Raw genomic sequence first — 16,741 nt, forward strand, 5'->3', positions numbered from 1 at the left:
TATTCAAAGTGACAGGAGACAACATTTGTCCAGTATGGTTACTAACTATTTTTCATCCCTTATCGATGTTCTCCCTCAACCGTCATTCCCATTTGATTACTGGGCATCCAAATTAGACACCTGGCCTGAATTGGCAGAATATGCATTGCAGGAGCTTGCTTGCCCAGCAGCTAGTGTGCTATCAGAAAGAGTATTCAGTGCTGCTGGTTCAATATTAACCGAAAAAAGGACTCGTCTGGCTACCCAAAATGTGGATGATCTCACCTTCATTAAAATGAACCACTCCTGGATTTCAAATTATTTTGCCCCACCTTTCCCGGCTGACACCTAGCTTTCCTATAAAAAGGTCTTGCTTGTGGACTGGTCTTACTGAGTGTTCCAATCTCTTAATTTGCAGCAGCTGTTTGTCCAGCATACGACATGTTTACACCTCCCTCAATGGGAAAACTCCCCCCACGGGGCCGTGGTCTCACCACTTGGCGCAAGCACCCGTTACAGTGCTGTTTGTCTGAAGAGGTGGGTGTGCCCGCTTTTGGTCGACGGCACTGCCACTGGGTCCCTCATAGTACAATGAAGTGTCTCTGGTGGTGGTGGTGCGCACCCAACATCAGACACACCGTTGTAACATGAGGGGCCCTGGGACGGTACCACCGGCCACAAGAGAGTTCCCCCCCCCAGCTCAAACTGTGCTCTACCACGTGCAAAATTCTCTCACACAGCTCCACCAATGTTTAGTCTATGCGCTGACATCATTCAATGCCTGGCACTGACAATACCAATTTGTTGACATCTATGATGCTACTTAAAGTAGTCTGGGTCAGTGTCCTATATTGACACCAGTAAATACTTACTGCCAAATTACTTTGTCAGAAACTCAGCAGATGAGCCCACCCCTGTACCTAAGTATGCCACACTTTTTTTGTTGTTGTTGTTATTTTGCGAGACATTAACATCTATTTATTTTTTGTGAGTACTAACTGTGTCAGACACTCCTTGCAATCCTCCTCCGCTGACCACAATGCTGCCTGTGTATCCATGTAACCGATTTAAAACTGCCTTGAGCCTATTTTTTGTTATTTTAGGCCTTCATTAGCCTGTCTGCGGTCCCTACTTGCAGTCCTCCTCCGCTGACCACACCAATGCTGCCCGTGTACCCCTGGAACCTATTTAAAAGTTCATAGAGCCTATTTATATATTTTATTTAATATTAATAAAGCCATGATGGACTACGCTGTACCACGCTACAAGCTAACCAGTCGACACTTCTTTTGCGAGAAAAGCCATCCCAACCCTCCACCAGCATGTAAAAGACCGCATTGTCCATGCACTCTGGCAATCTGTGAGTACAAAGGTGCACCTGACAACAGACGCATGGACCTGTAGGCATGGCCACGGAAGGTTACGTGTCCATTACAGCGCAATGGGTTAATGTGGTGGATGCATGGTCCACAGGGGACAGCCTACTAAGTCTGTCTGCAGTCCCTAATTAAAATTGTCCTCCACTGTCTAAATCTGAGCTTCAACCTTCTGGCTCTCATTAAGTGCTGTTTTTTAAAAAGCTTGGTGGTTACGGCCTACTAACGGTGTCTGCCGCTCCCTGGTGTTGACCTCAACTGAATAAAGCTGAGCTTCAACCTTCTGGCTCTCATTGAGTGCTGTTTTTTAAAAAGCTTGGTGGTGATGGCCTACTAACGGTGTCTGCCGCTCCCTGGTGTTTTCCTCAACTGAATAAATCTGAGCTTCAACCTTCTGGCTCTCATTAAGTGCTGTTTTTTAAAAAAATTGGTGGTTACGGCCTACTAACGGTGTCTGCCGCTCCCTGGTGTTGACCTCAACTGTATAAAGCTGAGCTTCAGTCTTTAGGCTTTCGGCCTAAAGTATCAGATATTAAACTGCATTTGCCCTTCAACTTTGGTTACGGCCTACTAACGGTGTCTGCCGCTCCCTGGTGTCGACCTCAACTGAATAAAGCTGAGCTTCAACCTTCTGGCTCTCATTAAGTGCTGTTTTTTAAAAAACTTGGTGGTTACGGCCTACTAACGGTGTCTGCCGCTCCCTGGTGTTTTCCTCAACTGAATAAATCTGAGCTTCAACCTTCTGGCTCTCATTAAGTGCTGTTTTTAAAAAAAATTGGTGGTTACGGCCTACTAACGGTGTCTGCCGCTCCCTGGTGTTGACCTCAACTGAATAAAGCTGAGCTTCAACCTTCTGGCTCTCATTAAGTGCTGTTTTTTAAAAAGCTTGGTGGTTACGGCCTACTAACGGTGTCTGCCGCTCCCTGGTGTTGACCTCAACTGAATAAAGCTGAGCTTCAACCTTCTGGCTCTCATTGAGTGCTGTTTTTTAAAAAGCTTGGTGGTGACGGCCTACTAATGGTGTCTGCCGCTCCCTGGTGTTTTCCTCAACTGAATAAAGCTGAGCTTCAACCTTCTGGCTCTCATTAAGTGCTGTTTTTTAAAAAACTTGGTGGTTATGGCCTACTAACGGTGTCTGCCGCTCCCTGGTGTTGACCTCAACTGAATAAAGCTGAGCTTCAACCTTCTGGCTCTCATTAAGTGCTGTTTTTTAAAAAACTTGGTGGTGATGGCCTACTAACGGTGTCTGCCGCTCCCTGGTGTTTTCCTCAACTGAATAAATCTGAGCTTCAACCTTCTGGCTCTCATTAAGTGCTGTTTTTTTAAAAAATTGGTGGTTACGGCCTACTAACGGTGTCTGCCGCTCCCTGGTGTTGACCTCAACTGTATAAAGCTGAGCTTCAGTCTTTAGGCTTTCGGCCAAAAGTATCAGATATTAAACTGCATTTGCCCTTCAACTTTGGTTACGGCCTACTAACGGTGTCTGCCGCTCCCTGGTGTCGACCTCAACTAAATAAAGCTGAGCTTCAACCTTCTGGCTCTCATTAAGTGCTGTTTTTTAAAAAACTTGGTGGTTACGGCCTACTAACGGTGTCTGCCGCTCCCTGGTGTTGACCTCAACTGAATAAAGCTGAGCTTCAACCTTCTGGCTCTCATTAAGTGCTGTTTTTTAAAAAGCTTGGTGGTTACGGCCTACTAACGGTGTCTGCCGCTCCCTGGTGTTGACCTCAACTGAATAAAGCTGAGCTTCAACCTTCTGGCTCTCATTGAGTGCTGTTTTTTAAAAAGCTTGGTGGTGATGGCCTACTAATGGTGTCTGCCGCTCCCTGGTGTTTTCCTCAACTAAATAAAGCTGAGCTTCAACCTTCTGGCTCTCATTAAGTGCTGTTTTTTAAAAAACTTGGTGGTTACGGCCTACTAACGGTGTCTGCCGCTCCCTGGTGTTTTCCTCAACTGAATAAATCTGAGCTTCAACCTTCTGGCTCTCATTAAGTGCTGTTTTTTAAAAAAAATTGGTGGTTACGGCCTACTAACGGTGTCTGCCGCTCCCTGGTGTTGACCTCAACTGTATAAAGCTGAGCTTCAGTCTTTAGGCTTTCGGCCTAAAGTATCAGATATTAAACCGCATTTGCCCTTCAACTTTGGTTACAGCCTACTAACGGTGTCTGCCGCTCCCTGGTGTCGACCTCAACTGAATAAAGCTGAGCTTCAACCTTCTGGCTCTCATTAAGTGCTGTTTTTTAAAAAACTTGGTGGTTACGGCCTACTAACGGTGTCTGCCGCTCCCTGGTGTTGACCTCAACTGAATAAAGCTGAGCTTCAACCTTCTGGCTCTCATTAAGTGCTGTTTTTTTAAAAGCTTGGTGGTTACGGCCTACTAACGGTGTCTGCCGCTCCCTGGTGTTGACCTCAACTGAATAAAGCTGAGCTTCAACCTTCTGGCTCTCATTAAGTGCTGTTTTTTAAAAAGCTTGGTGGTTACGGCCTACTAACGGTGTCTGCCGCTCCCTGGTGTTGACCTCAACTGAATAAAGCTGAGCTTCAACCTTCTGGCTCTCATTAAGTGCTGTTTTTTAAAAAGCTTGGTGGTTACGGCCTACTAACGGGGTCTGCCGCTCCCTGGTGTTGTCCTCCACTGTATAAAGCTGAGCTTCAGTCTTTAGGCTTTTGGCCTATAGTAGCAGATATTAAACTGCATTTGGCCTACTAGTGTGGTTGGGCCCTTAAAACAGTGTCTGCTGCTCCTGGGTTTGCTCCTCCACTGAACAAAGCAATGCCGCCTGTTTAGTCCTGTTACCAATTTTGAACTGCATTTAGCCTACTTTATTCTTTGGCCCTATATCTGTGTTTCCTCCTCATCCTGCCCATTGCCCAACCACTGCTAGATGAGTCTGCTGGTACATTGACCTAGACCACTACATTCCCCTTGCACTCTACACAGCCAGAATCTGACCCTGCTGAAAGTAAGGTTCCCCTTCCCACATGTTATACCACCTTACACAGGGACAAAGAGGAAGGTGCAGATGAAAGTGCAGGTTCCTTCATCAGGTGGGGGGCATACTCGTTGGCGACGTCACTGGCACAGGGCCCCTCAGAGTACGCAAAAGTGTCGCTGCTGGTGGGAGGCTCCCCCGCCGTGCAAACACACCGCTGTACTTTGAGGGGCCCTGTGCCAGTGCCAATGCCAACGAGTGGGCCCCCCCTGCTTGCTTAGGATCACAGCACTTGCAAACTTGACATACTTACCTCTCACTGCTCCACCGCCGTGACGTAGTCCACGTTTCCTGGGCCCACTAAAACCTTGAACCAGCCCTACCCCCCACAACTTTTGCCAAATGACCCCCAATTTCCAATGCCCAACTATTATTAGAAAGTTAATTAAGATTGACAAGCTTCAGAAACAAGAATGGATGTTTTTGGCATTAAAATGGGCACTGTAGGTGTTTTCCTGGCCTCCACTCACTGCCGACTATGCTTCCCCATTGACTTGCATTGGGTTTCGTGTTTCGGTCGATCCCCGACTTTTAGCGATAATCGGCCGACTGCACTCGACTCGACTCTGGACAAAGTCGGGTTTCGCAAAACCCGACTCGATCTTAAAAAAATGAAAGTCGCTCAACCCTAGAGGTTACACTCCTACTTAGAATAAAAAATAATTAAACATAATAAAAAATGAAGTGTTTGGATAACCCCAAAGATGAGCGATTAAATTGGATGGAATCAGGTAAGGACACCGCTACATGTTCTTCTATTCTTCTCTTGAGCATGCGTGTTGTACATCCCACATAATACACATAATACAGCTCTGGCAAACATTAAGAGACCACTGCAAAATGTTCAGTTTGTCTGATTTTTCTCTTCATAGGTATATTTTTGAGTAAAATGTAAATTGTTCTTTTATTCTATAAACTTCTGACAACATGTCTCCGAATTTCCAAGCAATAAATTTTGCATTTTTTTTCTGAAAAGGAGAAATGGTCAAATTTTTTTTTTTTAAAACAGTACTTTTTTCACCTCAAATAATGCAAAGAAAACAAGTTCATAATCATTTAGAAACAACAATACTAATGTTTTAACAGTTCAGAAATCAATATTTTGTGGAATAACCATGATTTTTAATCACAGCTTTCATGCATCTTGGCATGCTTTCCACCAGTCTTTCACACTGCTCCTGGTGCAAAAAATTAAGCAGTTCTTCTTTGGCTTTTTACTATCACCCTCTTGATTACATTTCAGAGGTTTTCAATGGGGTTCAGGTCTGGAGATTGGGCTGCCCATGACAGGGTTTTGATGTGGTGGTCTCTAATTTTTTGCCAGAGCTGTATACACTGTGTAGTACACACTGTGTGCAGAATTATTAGGCAAGTTGTATTTTAGAAGATTATTTTTATTATTGATCAACAGCTATGTTCTCAATCAACCCAAAAGACTCATAAATATCAAAGCTTAATATTTTTGGAAGTTGGAGTGTTTTTTTTTTAGATTTGGCTATCTTAGGATGATATCTGTTTGTGCAGGTACCGTATTTTCCGGCGTATAAGACGACTGGGCGTATAAGACGACCCCCCAACTTTACCAGTTAAAAAATAAAATCTTCTTAAAAGTCGGGGGGTCTTCTTATACACCGTATGTCGTCTTATAGGGCCGGTGAATATGTGCCTTTTTGGGGGGGGGAGTGATCCTGATGACGACGAGGGGGCATCTCACAGGAAAGTGAGTATACCCCATTACCTTATCATAGCGCTGCAGCGTGGGGTCTCTGTGCTGGGAGCGGCGGCTGCTGTGCTGTGGTGCGGCGGCTCCTCTTCTGCAGTGTGGGGCCTCTGGTGCTGTGGGGCGGTGGCGGCGGCGTATCTTCATGCAGTCGGGGCTCCTCCGGCATCTCAAATCCTGGAAGCCCCGCCGGCAACTCCATCGGTACAATGCGGTGGCCTCCGGGAAAATGGCCGCTGCTCAGATTCAGATCTCGTCCCGAGATCTCGGGAGACGAGATCTGAATCTGAGCAGCGGCCATTTTCCCGGAGGCAGCTCAATAGGTGCGATGCGGTGGCCCGGCCGCTGGGGGCTGTGCATGCTCAGATTCAGATCTCGTCCCGAAATCTCGGGACACGAGATCTGAATCTAAGCAGCGGCCATTTTCCCGGAGGCCACCGCATTGTACCGATGGAGTTGCCGGCGGGGCTTCCGGGATTTGAGATGCCGGAGGAGCCCCGACTGCATGAAGATACGCTGCCGCCACCGCCCCACAGCACCAGAGGCCCCACACTGCAGAAGAGGAGCCGCAGCACAGCAGCTGCCGCTCCCAGCACAGAGACCCCACGCTGCAGCGCTATGATAAGGTAATGGGGGATACTCACTTTCCTGTGAGACGCCCCCTCGTCGTCATCAGGACCACTCCCCCCCCCCACCCACCCACCATATACACCCGGCGTACAAGGCGATTCCCGGCGTACAAGACGACCCCCGACTTTTAAGAAGATTTTCAGGGGTTAAAAAGTCGTCTTGTACGCCGGAAAATACGGTAATTATTACTGTGCAGAATTATTAGGCAACTTAATAAAAACTAAATACAATCCCTTCTCACTTGTTTATTTTCACCAGGTAAACCAATATAACTGCACAAAATTTAGAAATAAACATCTCTGACATGCAAAAACAAAACCCAAAAAAATTAGTGACCAATATAGCCACCTTTCTTTATGATGACACTCAACAGCCTTCTATCCATAGATTCTGTCAGTCGCTTGATCTGTTTACGATCAACATTGCGTGCAGCAGCCACCACAGCCTCCCAGACACTGTTCCGAGAGGTGTACTGTTTTCCCTCCCTGTAGATCTCACATTTTATTAGGGACCACAGGTTCTCTATGGGGTTCAGATCAGGTGAACAAGGGGGCCATGTCATTATTTTTTCTTCTTTGAGACCTTTACTGGCCAGCCACGCTGTGGAGTAGTTGGAGGCGTGTGATGGAGCATTGTCCTGCATGAAAATCATGTTTTTCTTGAACGATACCGACTTCTTGTACCACTGCTTGAAGAAGTTGTCTTCCAGAAACTGGCAGTAGGTCTGAGAGTTGAGCTTCACTCCATCCTCAAGCCGAAAAGGTCCCACAAGTTAATCTTATGACATGTTATCTTATGTTTCTTGTTTTCAGCCTTCCTTACCTTGGCCATGTCCCTGAGTATCGCACACTTGTGCTTTTTGTTACTCCAGTAACGTTGCAGCTCTGAAATATGGCAAAACTGGTGGCAAATGGCATCTTGGCAGCTTCACGTTTGATTTTCCTCAATTCATGAGCAGTTATTTTCCGCCTTGTTTGCCCAACACGCTTCTTGCGACCCTGTTGGCTATTTGCCATGAAACGCTTGCTTGTTTGGTGATCACGCTTCAAAAGTTTGTCAATGTCAAGACTGCTGCATCCCTCTGCAAGACATCTCACAATTTTGAACTTTTCAGAGCTCGTCAAATCCCTCTTCTGACCCATTTTTCCAAAGGAAACGAAGTTGCCTAATAATTAAGCACACCTTATATAGGGTTTTGATGTCATTAGACAACACCCCTCCTCATTACAGAGATGCACATCACCTGATTTATTTGCCCACATATGGGATAGTATCACGTTCAGGAGAAATTGAATAACAAATTACGGGGTCCAATTTTTCCTATTATCCATTGTGAGAATTACAAATTTGGGGCAAAAACAACATTTTAGAGGGAAAAATGTAATTTTTGCTTTCACATCTACATTTTAAAAAGTTCTGTGAAGCACCTATGGATTCAACATGCTCAACACTGACTCAGATAAATTCCTTGATGGGTCTAGTTTCCAAAATGGGGTCACTTGTGGGGGTTTCAATTGTTTTGGTACCTTAGGGGCTCTGCAAATGAAGGCCCCGTCACACTTAGCGATGGTTACCAGTGTAAAATGTAAAAAAACAAACAGTACATACGCACCTTCGCGTCCCCCGGCGTCCGCTTCCTGCACTGACTGTGAGTGCCGGCCCTAACAGCAGAGCGGTGACGTCACCGCTGTGCTGTGCTTTCACTTTATGGCCGGTGCTCAGTCAGTGTGGGAAGCAGACGGCAAGGGACCTGACGGACACCGGAATGTGAGTATGTAGTGTTTGGGTTTTTTTACATTTACGATGGTAACCAGGGTAAACATCGGGTTACTAAGCGCGGCCCTGCGCTTAGTAACCCGATGTTTACCCTGGTTACCAGTGAAGACATCGCTGAATCCGTGTCTCACACACCGATTCAGCGATGTCAGCGGGACCTCAACGATCAAAAAAAGGTCCAGGCCATTCCGACACGACCAGCGAACTCACAGCAGGGGCCTGGTCGCTGCTACGTGTCAAACATAGCGAGATCGCTACTGCGTCACAAAACTTGTGACTCAGCAGCGATCTCGCTAGCGACCTCGCTTAGTGTGACGGGGGCTTGAGACATGGTGTCTGCAATCTATTCAAGCCAAATTTACATTTCAAAAACCAAATGTCACTTCTTCTTTTCCAAACCCTGCCGTGTGTCCAAACAGAAACATGTGGGGTATGTACGCACTCAGAAGAAAGTGGGTAACAAGATATGTCATCCAATTTTTGTGTTTCCTTTTTCAAAAGTGAAAAATTTGTGAAAAAAAGGAAAAAGCAACATTTATGTGAAAAAAATTGAAATTTTCAATATGACAACCTATTGTTATCAAATTCTGTATAGCACCTATGGGCTCAAAATGCTCACTATACCTCTGGATAAAATTCTTGAGGTGTGTAGTTTCCAAAATTTTGGTCACTTGGAGAATTCTGCTGTTTAGGCACCTTAGGAGCCCTGTAAATATGACATGGCGCTTAAAATCAATTTCAGCCAAATTTGTGTTCCAAATTTCAAATCGTGCTCTTTCCCTTCTGAACCCTGCCGTTTGTCCAAAAAGAGTTTTATGGCCACTTGTGGTGTATCACCACACACAGAAGAAACTGGGTAACAAATTTTAAGATCCATTTTCTAATGCTATTCCTTGTTAAAGTGAAAAAAATAGGGATAAAGCAACATTTTATAGGAAAAATTACATTTTATTTTTTCCATTCCACTTTGCATTAATTCTGGTAAAGCACCTGAAAGATTAAAAAAATTTCTGACAGTAGTTTTGAAATATTTGAGGGATGCAGTTTTTAAGAAGGTATCATTTTTGTGGAATTACCAGTATATAGGCCCTTCAAAGTCTATTTAAATCTGAATGAGAACAATGAGAAAATGAGAAATTACTACTCAACTTCTAACACCCTAACAAAAATAAAATGACATTTGAAAAAGGATTTATTAATTATTTTGTATAGTATGATTACCGTAACTGTTTTAAGGATATACAAATTTAAAGTTTGAAAATGGCAAATTTTTCAAAATTTCGCTCAAATTCTGATATTTTCACAAATAAATTTAAAAACAATGTGTCATGAGAAAACAATCCCAGAATCACTGGGATACGTTTAAGAATTCCAGAATTACTACCACAAAAAAAATTTGGTCTGGTCATTAAAGTCAAAATGGGCTCGGTCACTTAGGGGTTAAAAATATTTATGGACCCAAACTCAATAGCATCATACAAGGCTGTTTAGTTCCAGTCAAGAGATTTGCATCTAGTCTGGGTATCACAGTATATACTGAGACTCTGAATGTAAAAAGTAGATACCTGCCTAGGTAGCAAAAATGTAAAAAAAAAAACGGTTTTATTATTAAAAAAAATGAAACACTTCTAAAAATTTTTATCAAAAGTGGTAAAAAAATCAAAAGTATCTCAAAATGGTAAGCAACAAAATACAGCTCACTACAGAAAAAAACAATCCCTCACATATAAAAATAAAAATAGTATGGGTGTCAGAATAAAATGAGGACAAAAAACAAAAAAATAGATTTTGTTTAAAAAATTGGTTTCTTGTGTAAATAAAGTAAAAGAAAACAAAAATTAAAAAAATACATTCGGTATTTTCATTATCTTATTAACCATTAGAATAGAGTGAACATGTCAATTATGCAGAACAATGAGTTGTGTTTAAGCAATAAATAAATCAAGGATTAATGAATTGTGTAAATTTCGCCTACCAAAAATTATAATTAAAAAGTGATTAAAAAGTCGTATTAACCACAATATCGTAAAATAGAGCTTCTCATGCAACAAATAAGCCCTTATACAGAAAAATGTAAAATGCTGGGCTCTTGGAACAAAGCAACACTAAAAAAATTGTTTTCAGAGTACTTATTGTACAAAAGTAATAAAACACAACTAAAACTAAATCAATTTGGTAACGCCTTAAAGTTAACACTTTTGTCCTGATTCATTATTACATTTTCACAAGTTTTTTGGTGTCAATACTGCTCTATTACTTTTTGACTTGTGTCAAATTCATCAACAATTTGTACCCTTTTTAAGTTGTCTTATGTTGTTTAGTATGTATTTTATTTTAACATCCATATGGCTTTTCAAAATGTTATAGCCCGAAACATCAAATGAGACTTTTTACAAAATACAAATGTATTCAAGTCCACCCCTGAAGTGATTTCATGCATGCCAGTTATTTGTTAAGTAATTTTGTGCCACTCTTCAAAATGGACGACTGTTTGCTGTAAAAGTGTTGCAAGATGGATCAAAGAAAAAAAAATAGCATTTTTGATCTTTGTGCACCATTTTGAAGAACTTGGTGCAAAAATATCAAGGAAAACCACAGGAAAAAAATGACTTAAAAAATGCATTTTTTACCGAATAGTACATTTCAAATATAAAAAATGGCATAAGTATTGTTTTTTTTTTTTTATTCCTTTTCATAAAAAGTTAAAGAAGTCTCAGCAAATTACTTCCCCAATACCTCCTAAGTGTGTATATAAATGAAGAATAAGTGTATTGAAATAATTATTGATCACCAGTGGCCACAATGGTCCTCTTCTGGCCCACATGATCTGAACTCAGGTGTTTTCTTAATGTAAGTCTATAGAGCATTGTTTTGACTCTCATTAACTTGCTTTGGAAAAGAAGCACCACCCCACATTGTGTGAGCTGGCAAAACTGAAAAAAGGTCACATGGATCAGAAGAGGACTAAAACAGCAGTGTAAACTGGTGAAAACAGAGATAAGCAGTATTTTAATGTGTTTTTTTACTTCACTTCCTGTGACGTTTCGTCTCAAATAAGAAGTCACAGGAAGCTGAGGCTGCACTCACCTCCCCAGCATTAAAACAAAGAAATATGGAACAAAAAATCCACAAAAGAAAACACCATTGCTTTTCTTGTGAAATTCTCAATAAGTTTGATGTCACATGACCCTCTTCCCATTGAAAAAAATAAAGTTGGATCCAAAATTGCCAACTTCAAAATGGCCACCATAGTCACCACCCATCTTGAAAAGTTTCCCCCTCCCATATAATAATGTGCCACAAACAGGAAGTTGATATCACCAACCATTCCCATTTTATTTAGGTGTATCCATATAAATGCCTCACCCTGTAGAAAAAGAGCTTTCACATTTTCGTCATTGTATTTATTGCATTTAATTGTACCACAAGTAGTTAAAAAATGACAGGCTCCAGGCACCACATAGGAAGACAGATAGTGTGATATATCTTATCTAAGTCAGGGTCATCTTGGCCCCCTGAGGAAGCCGAAGCGAAATGCGCGTAGGGGCACGTGTCACATCCACAACTGTGAATATGGTTAAGAGATAGTAATGACATGCCTCTTTGCACCTCTTTTGGGGACAGTATTTTGATAGTCACTGACTTTTAAGATATATAGCATTATCTGTCTTCCCTATGTGGTGCTGGAGCCTGTCATTATTTAACTACTTGTGGTACAATTAAATGCACTGTCACCTTATGTATACAATGAAGAAAATGTGAAAGCTCTTCTTCTATATTCATGCTTGTGGGGTGACATGTATTGGTGCACTTTTCTGACTTGATTTGAACAGCTCTGTAATTCGATACAAGCTTATATATACAGTATATATATATATATATATATATATATATATATATATATATGCATTGTATTGTTGATTATGAGCTATTTGTGGTTAAAACATATATTTTACAATATTGATAATTCGTTTTGTGAATTAAACGCTCCATGTTTCCTTGTTTTAATGCTAGATAGGAGCTGCATAGGGCCATAGCCTGTATCAGTTGCAGTGGACAGTTTGGGGACTGTTTTCTTAGAATATGGTTTCTGTGCCTGAGATTTTTTATTTTATCACTTCCCTTAGCGTCTATCCCCCTCCTGAAATAGGGTGCCATCAAGTGGTGGTGCTGCAGTTTCTTACTACCAACGACCTGGATCCATGGTGATAAACGTTGTGGAAGAGGTGAGTGCAGCGCCGGCATTCTGCTTCTATTTCTGCCACCGTATATTCAAACTGTGAAGCAAGATGTAGTCAGGATGCAGAGACAGAAGCGGTGAGTTACACCAGCAACACCCCAAACCTTCTAGCACCACCCTCAAATGAATTGTCATCAGGAGGCAGTGATAGAAGCATTGAGTGACACCAGCACTGATCAACAGATTCTAGCATCACCTTCAAATGAATAGTCTTCAAGGGGCGGCGCTTTAGAGAAAAATACTTTAAAAGCTGTCTGGGACCGAGCCACCCTGGAGACCAGTCAGACAGGTGGTTCCCTGGTGGCTTCTTCCCACCTGCTGGCCTTGATTATCAGGTCTCTCCCTATATGCATACATAAGCAGACACCTGTCGATTCAGGTCTGCAAGTGGAGACAAGCATGAATAAGCTGTCAGGTTCAATTTAACATTTGCTCATTCACAAAAAATATCGGTACTTGGGTACTCAGTAGTTGTATAGCTTTGGTTCATACACTTGCCTTTTCAGCGTATATCGAAAAGGATGAAGCATACTACAGCAGATTGTTACTCCATTTGCAATTTTGAAAGTATGTGGGGACTTCTTTTTACTGAGAATATAGACTCCCCTGATTGCTATATTACCATTACAATGGATAGCTGCTGATGATATAGATATGGGGTATTGTGTACATCTGATTCAATTATTTCACAGTTATCCCAGAACCACTTCAATCTCCATACTGTTAATAAACCGGAAAAGACTTTAAGAACAATATTGCTTGAATCAATGTGCAAAGTGATATCAAGTGTATATTTTATTAACGAAGGCTATGCACAGAATGGACTTTGTCGAAATTATGTAACCTATGGTTTTCTCTACATCCTGCAAGTTAGAAATGTTGGAGTGTGTTTTTTTTTTAGATAATATTGATTCAGTTAAATAATGAGGTTTCTTCTTTCAAATACGTACTAGGAAAGTTCAATAATAACTTGCTTACAGGTTAATAGGAACTCTTCAACCCTTATTGTGAAATAGAATATTTTATTAAGAAAAACAGGAATCATTCAAAGTACGTCAATTTTCTAATTCACTTTCAATTTTTTTTAATAGCACTGGCGACAGAAGTATTCACAAAGGCTGTTATTGTAATTCATTTTTACATTAACATTATCGCATGGGTCAGGAGGTCCACCCAACAAAATAAGATAATAATATCTACTGTGACTTTAATAAGACATAGTCAAAAAGGTCTAGAAAAAAATAACAGTTGGTTTCTTGCATGTGCTTGTAACTGTATAGCTTTTTCTAAAAGAGAAATAAGGGAAAAACAAACAACTCATCTCCTGGAACATGACAAAAACAAATTGTTTGTCATAAAGGCCCAAACAATTCATTTTTGTCATGTTCCAGGGGCTGTAATTTTTTTTTTTTAAATGTGGTGATAAGTGTTTTTTTTTCCGTTATGTGTTGGATTTGTTCGTGGAATCATTTTAGCGTACAGAAAACTTATTAACAAACCTATATTAACGGGGTTGTCCAGTCTTAAGCTACAAGCCTGTAGTCTATGTCAGAGGTGTCAAACTGCATTCCTCGAGGGCCGCAACAGGTCATGTTTTCAGGATTTCCTTGTATTGCGCAGGTGATAATTTAATCACCTGCACAGAATGATTCCAGCACCTTGTGGAATGCTAAGGAAATCCTGAAAACATGACCTGTTAGCGGCCCTCGAGGAATGCAGTTTGACACCTCTGGTCTATGTGAATGCAGACTTGTGAATCCTCAAATAGGGCACATTGTGCTCTGTGAAGATTCACTGCCAGTGACAGGAGCAGTGGGCAAATGGCCGCAAATATGTGATTTACATACATGTGGTCACATGCTGACTAGATTGGCATGACCTTGCTCAATGCACGTGTATTGAGAGAGGCCGGAAACCGTCTAATTGGAATGCGGTCGGAAGTATGGATATCACATGACTGCTTGCTCTCATTACCAGTGTAAATTATATACTGAGGGGGTTGTTCAAGATATTTTCACAGATGAGAAAATAACTAATTTCCACACAACCCACTGTCAGTAACTATTTTACTTAGAAATGAAGAGAACACATATAACAAACATTTTGCCAGAAGGCTGTTTCCACTGTACTGGACAGCTCGGCACCCAAGAGAACTGTTTCTGCTATTTACTCTATGGGAATTTGCCTATTTCCGTGCCCGTCAGAACCGGCCACTGTTATCTTATTACACCCTAAGAGCAAACTGGTTTAATTAAGTGAGTGCAAAGCACGGGCTCTCCCATGGTCTAGCACAGTAGTTCACAATCTTAAGAATATATATTTCTATTCCTATTTCTCAACCAAACATTCCCCTCCCGTCCTGTATAAACTAAAGAAACTAGAGGAAAAGTCCATCCTTGACTATATGGAGAATATTACAGAATTAACCAGACATATATCAGCGAGGGTGCCATGGACAAAGTCTATTGGAACTGAATCACTGCTCCATCTAATATTGTCGCACAGAGAGACTCCTCTTCCAGAGAACAGAGAGGAAAACACAAGTCCTTCCTCGAGTTCACAGTGTGCTGTGTCAGCACCTATATGTAGCATAGAATCCTTAGTTACTGAACAGCACAAAAATGTAGTGACACATCTAGGGTTTTTGGCCATTGATTCCGGTACAAAAACATGGTCCGTAGAGTCAATATAGCTAACTAACTAACTAAAGGCTTAGTTGCAGCCTTGTGTCTCTTGGCGCCAAAATATATTGTGATGCGTGCACGTTTACTTACTGCGGTGTCTCAGTGGGCTTTTAGTGTTTCTTACCGCCGGGTTTGCTCCGAACGACACAATCAGGACATGCAGATGGATGCAGAGCTCTTCCAGCCGGTGAGCAACACCGAGAAGGCTTGTGCTTGATGTGGCACCTTTCACTTTACAGGTCCCAGGTCCTTTCTTTTCTGTAACAGCTTTTACAACAGGAATTCCCTTGCATCCGGACATGTTCTGATACTGGTTCAGTTTAGCTTCAATCTGCTGCTGCTCTTTACTTAGATGGGTGCTGTGAAGAGGGGATTTCACCACATCCTCCTCCAGCACAACCTTATACACTCCTCATTCCTGTAGACCCTGCTCAAAATGGCTGCCTGCAACTTTCAGTCATACTTCAGTTTTCCAACTGACGCTGGGGCGGTTCAAATTGGTTTTATCCCTGTGTGCCAACTGACATACAGGTGACAGTTGTATGAATTTGCATTTGGCACAATAAAGGACTTTTTATACTTCACCTGGATTGGATACTGTCCTTCACTTTGCTGCGGTATGTACTTTTCCATTTGGGTCCAGTGGAACTAGGACGGGCATCCCTATATCAGTTGTGCTGTCGGCTATTTTCTAACCCCTTCCCGACCCATGACGCCTATGCGGCGTCATGGAATGATCGCATCCCTGCAGATCGGGTGAAAGGGTTAATTCCTATTTTACCCGATCTGCAGGGAGAGGGGGAGTTGTACTTCAGCCTAGGGGGGGTGGCTTTGCCCCCACGTGGCTACGATCGCTCTGATTGGCTGTTGAAAGTGCAACAGCCAATCAGAGCAATTTGCAATATTTCACCTATGAAAATGGTGAAATATTGCAATCCAGCCATGGCCGATGCTGCAATAGCATCTGCCATGGCTGGAAATCATGTACTGGCCCCCCCCACCGCCCCCGATCTCCTCCCCAGTCGTCCGTTCTGTCAGGTACCCCCCTCCGTCCCCCTGTTCGCTCCCCCGTGCTCCTGTCCGCTCCCCCGTGCTCCTGTCCGCTCCCCCCGTCCTCCGATCCCCCCCCCTGTGCTCCGATCCACCCCCCCACCACCCCCTCATACTTACCGATCCTCCCGGTGTCCGGCCGTCTCCTCGCTGGGCGCCGCCATCTTGGAAAATGGCGGGCGCATGCTCAGTACGCCCGCCGAATCTGCAGGCTGGCAGATTCGTTACAGGTACATTTTGATCGCTGTGGTAGGTTCTACCACAGCGATCAAAATAAAAAAATAATAAATAAA

At 42.5% G+C, this 16,741-nt stretch overlaps 1 long non-coding RNA gene across 1 annotated transcript in view; it reads right to left on the reverse strand.

The window, feature by feature from the left end:
* Nucleotides 1-15,820, reverse strand: part of LOC143773678 (uncharacterized) — a 34,480-nt gene extending 18,660 nt beyond the window's left edge. The window contains exon 1 of the long non-coding RNA XR_013215297.1: nucleotides 15,489-15,820. This is a non-coding gene — a long non-coding RNA (uncharacterized LOC143773678). The remainder of the gene's footprint in view (nucleotides 1-15,488) is intronic.
* Nucleotides 15,821-16,741: the final 921 nt, after the last annotated feature.

This window comes from Ranitomeya variabilis, chromosome 5 (assembly GCF_051348905.1).
Source record: "Ranitomeya variabilis isolate aRanVar5 chromosome 5, aRanVar5.hap1, whole genome shotgun sequence".
NCBI classification, from domain to species: domain Eukaryota; kingdom Metazoa; phylum Chordata; class Amphibia; order Anura; family Dendrobatidae; genus Ranitomeya; species Ranitomeya variabilis.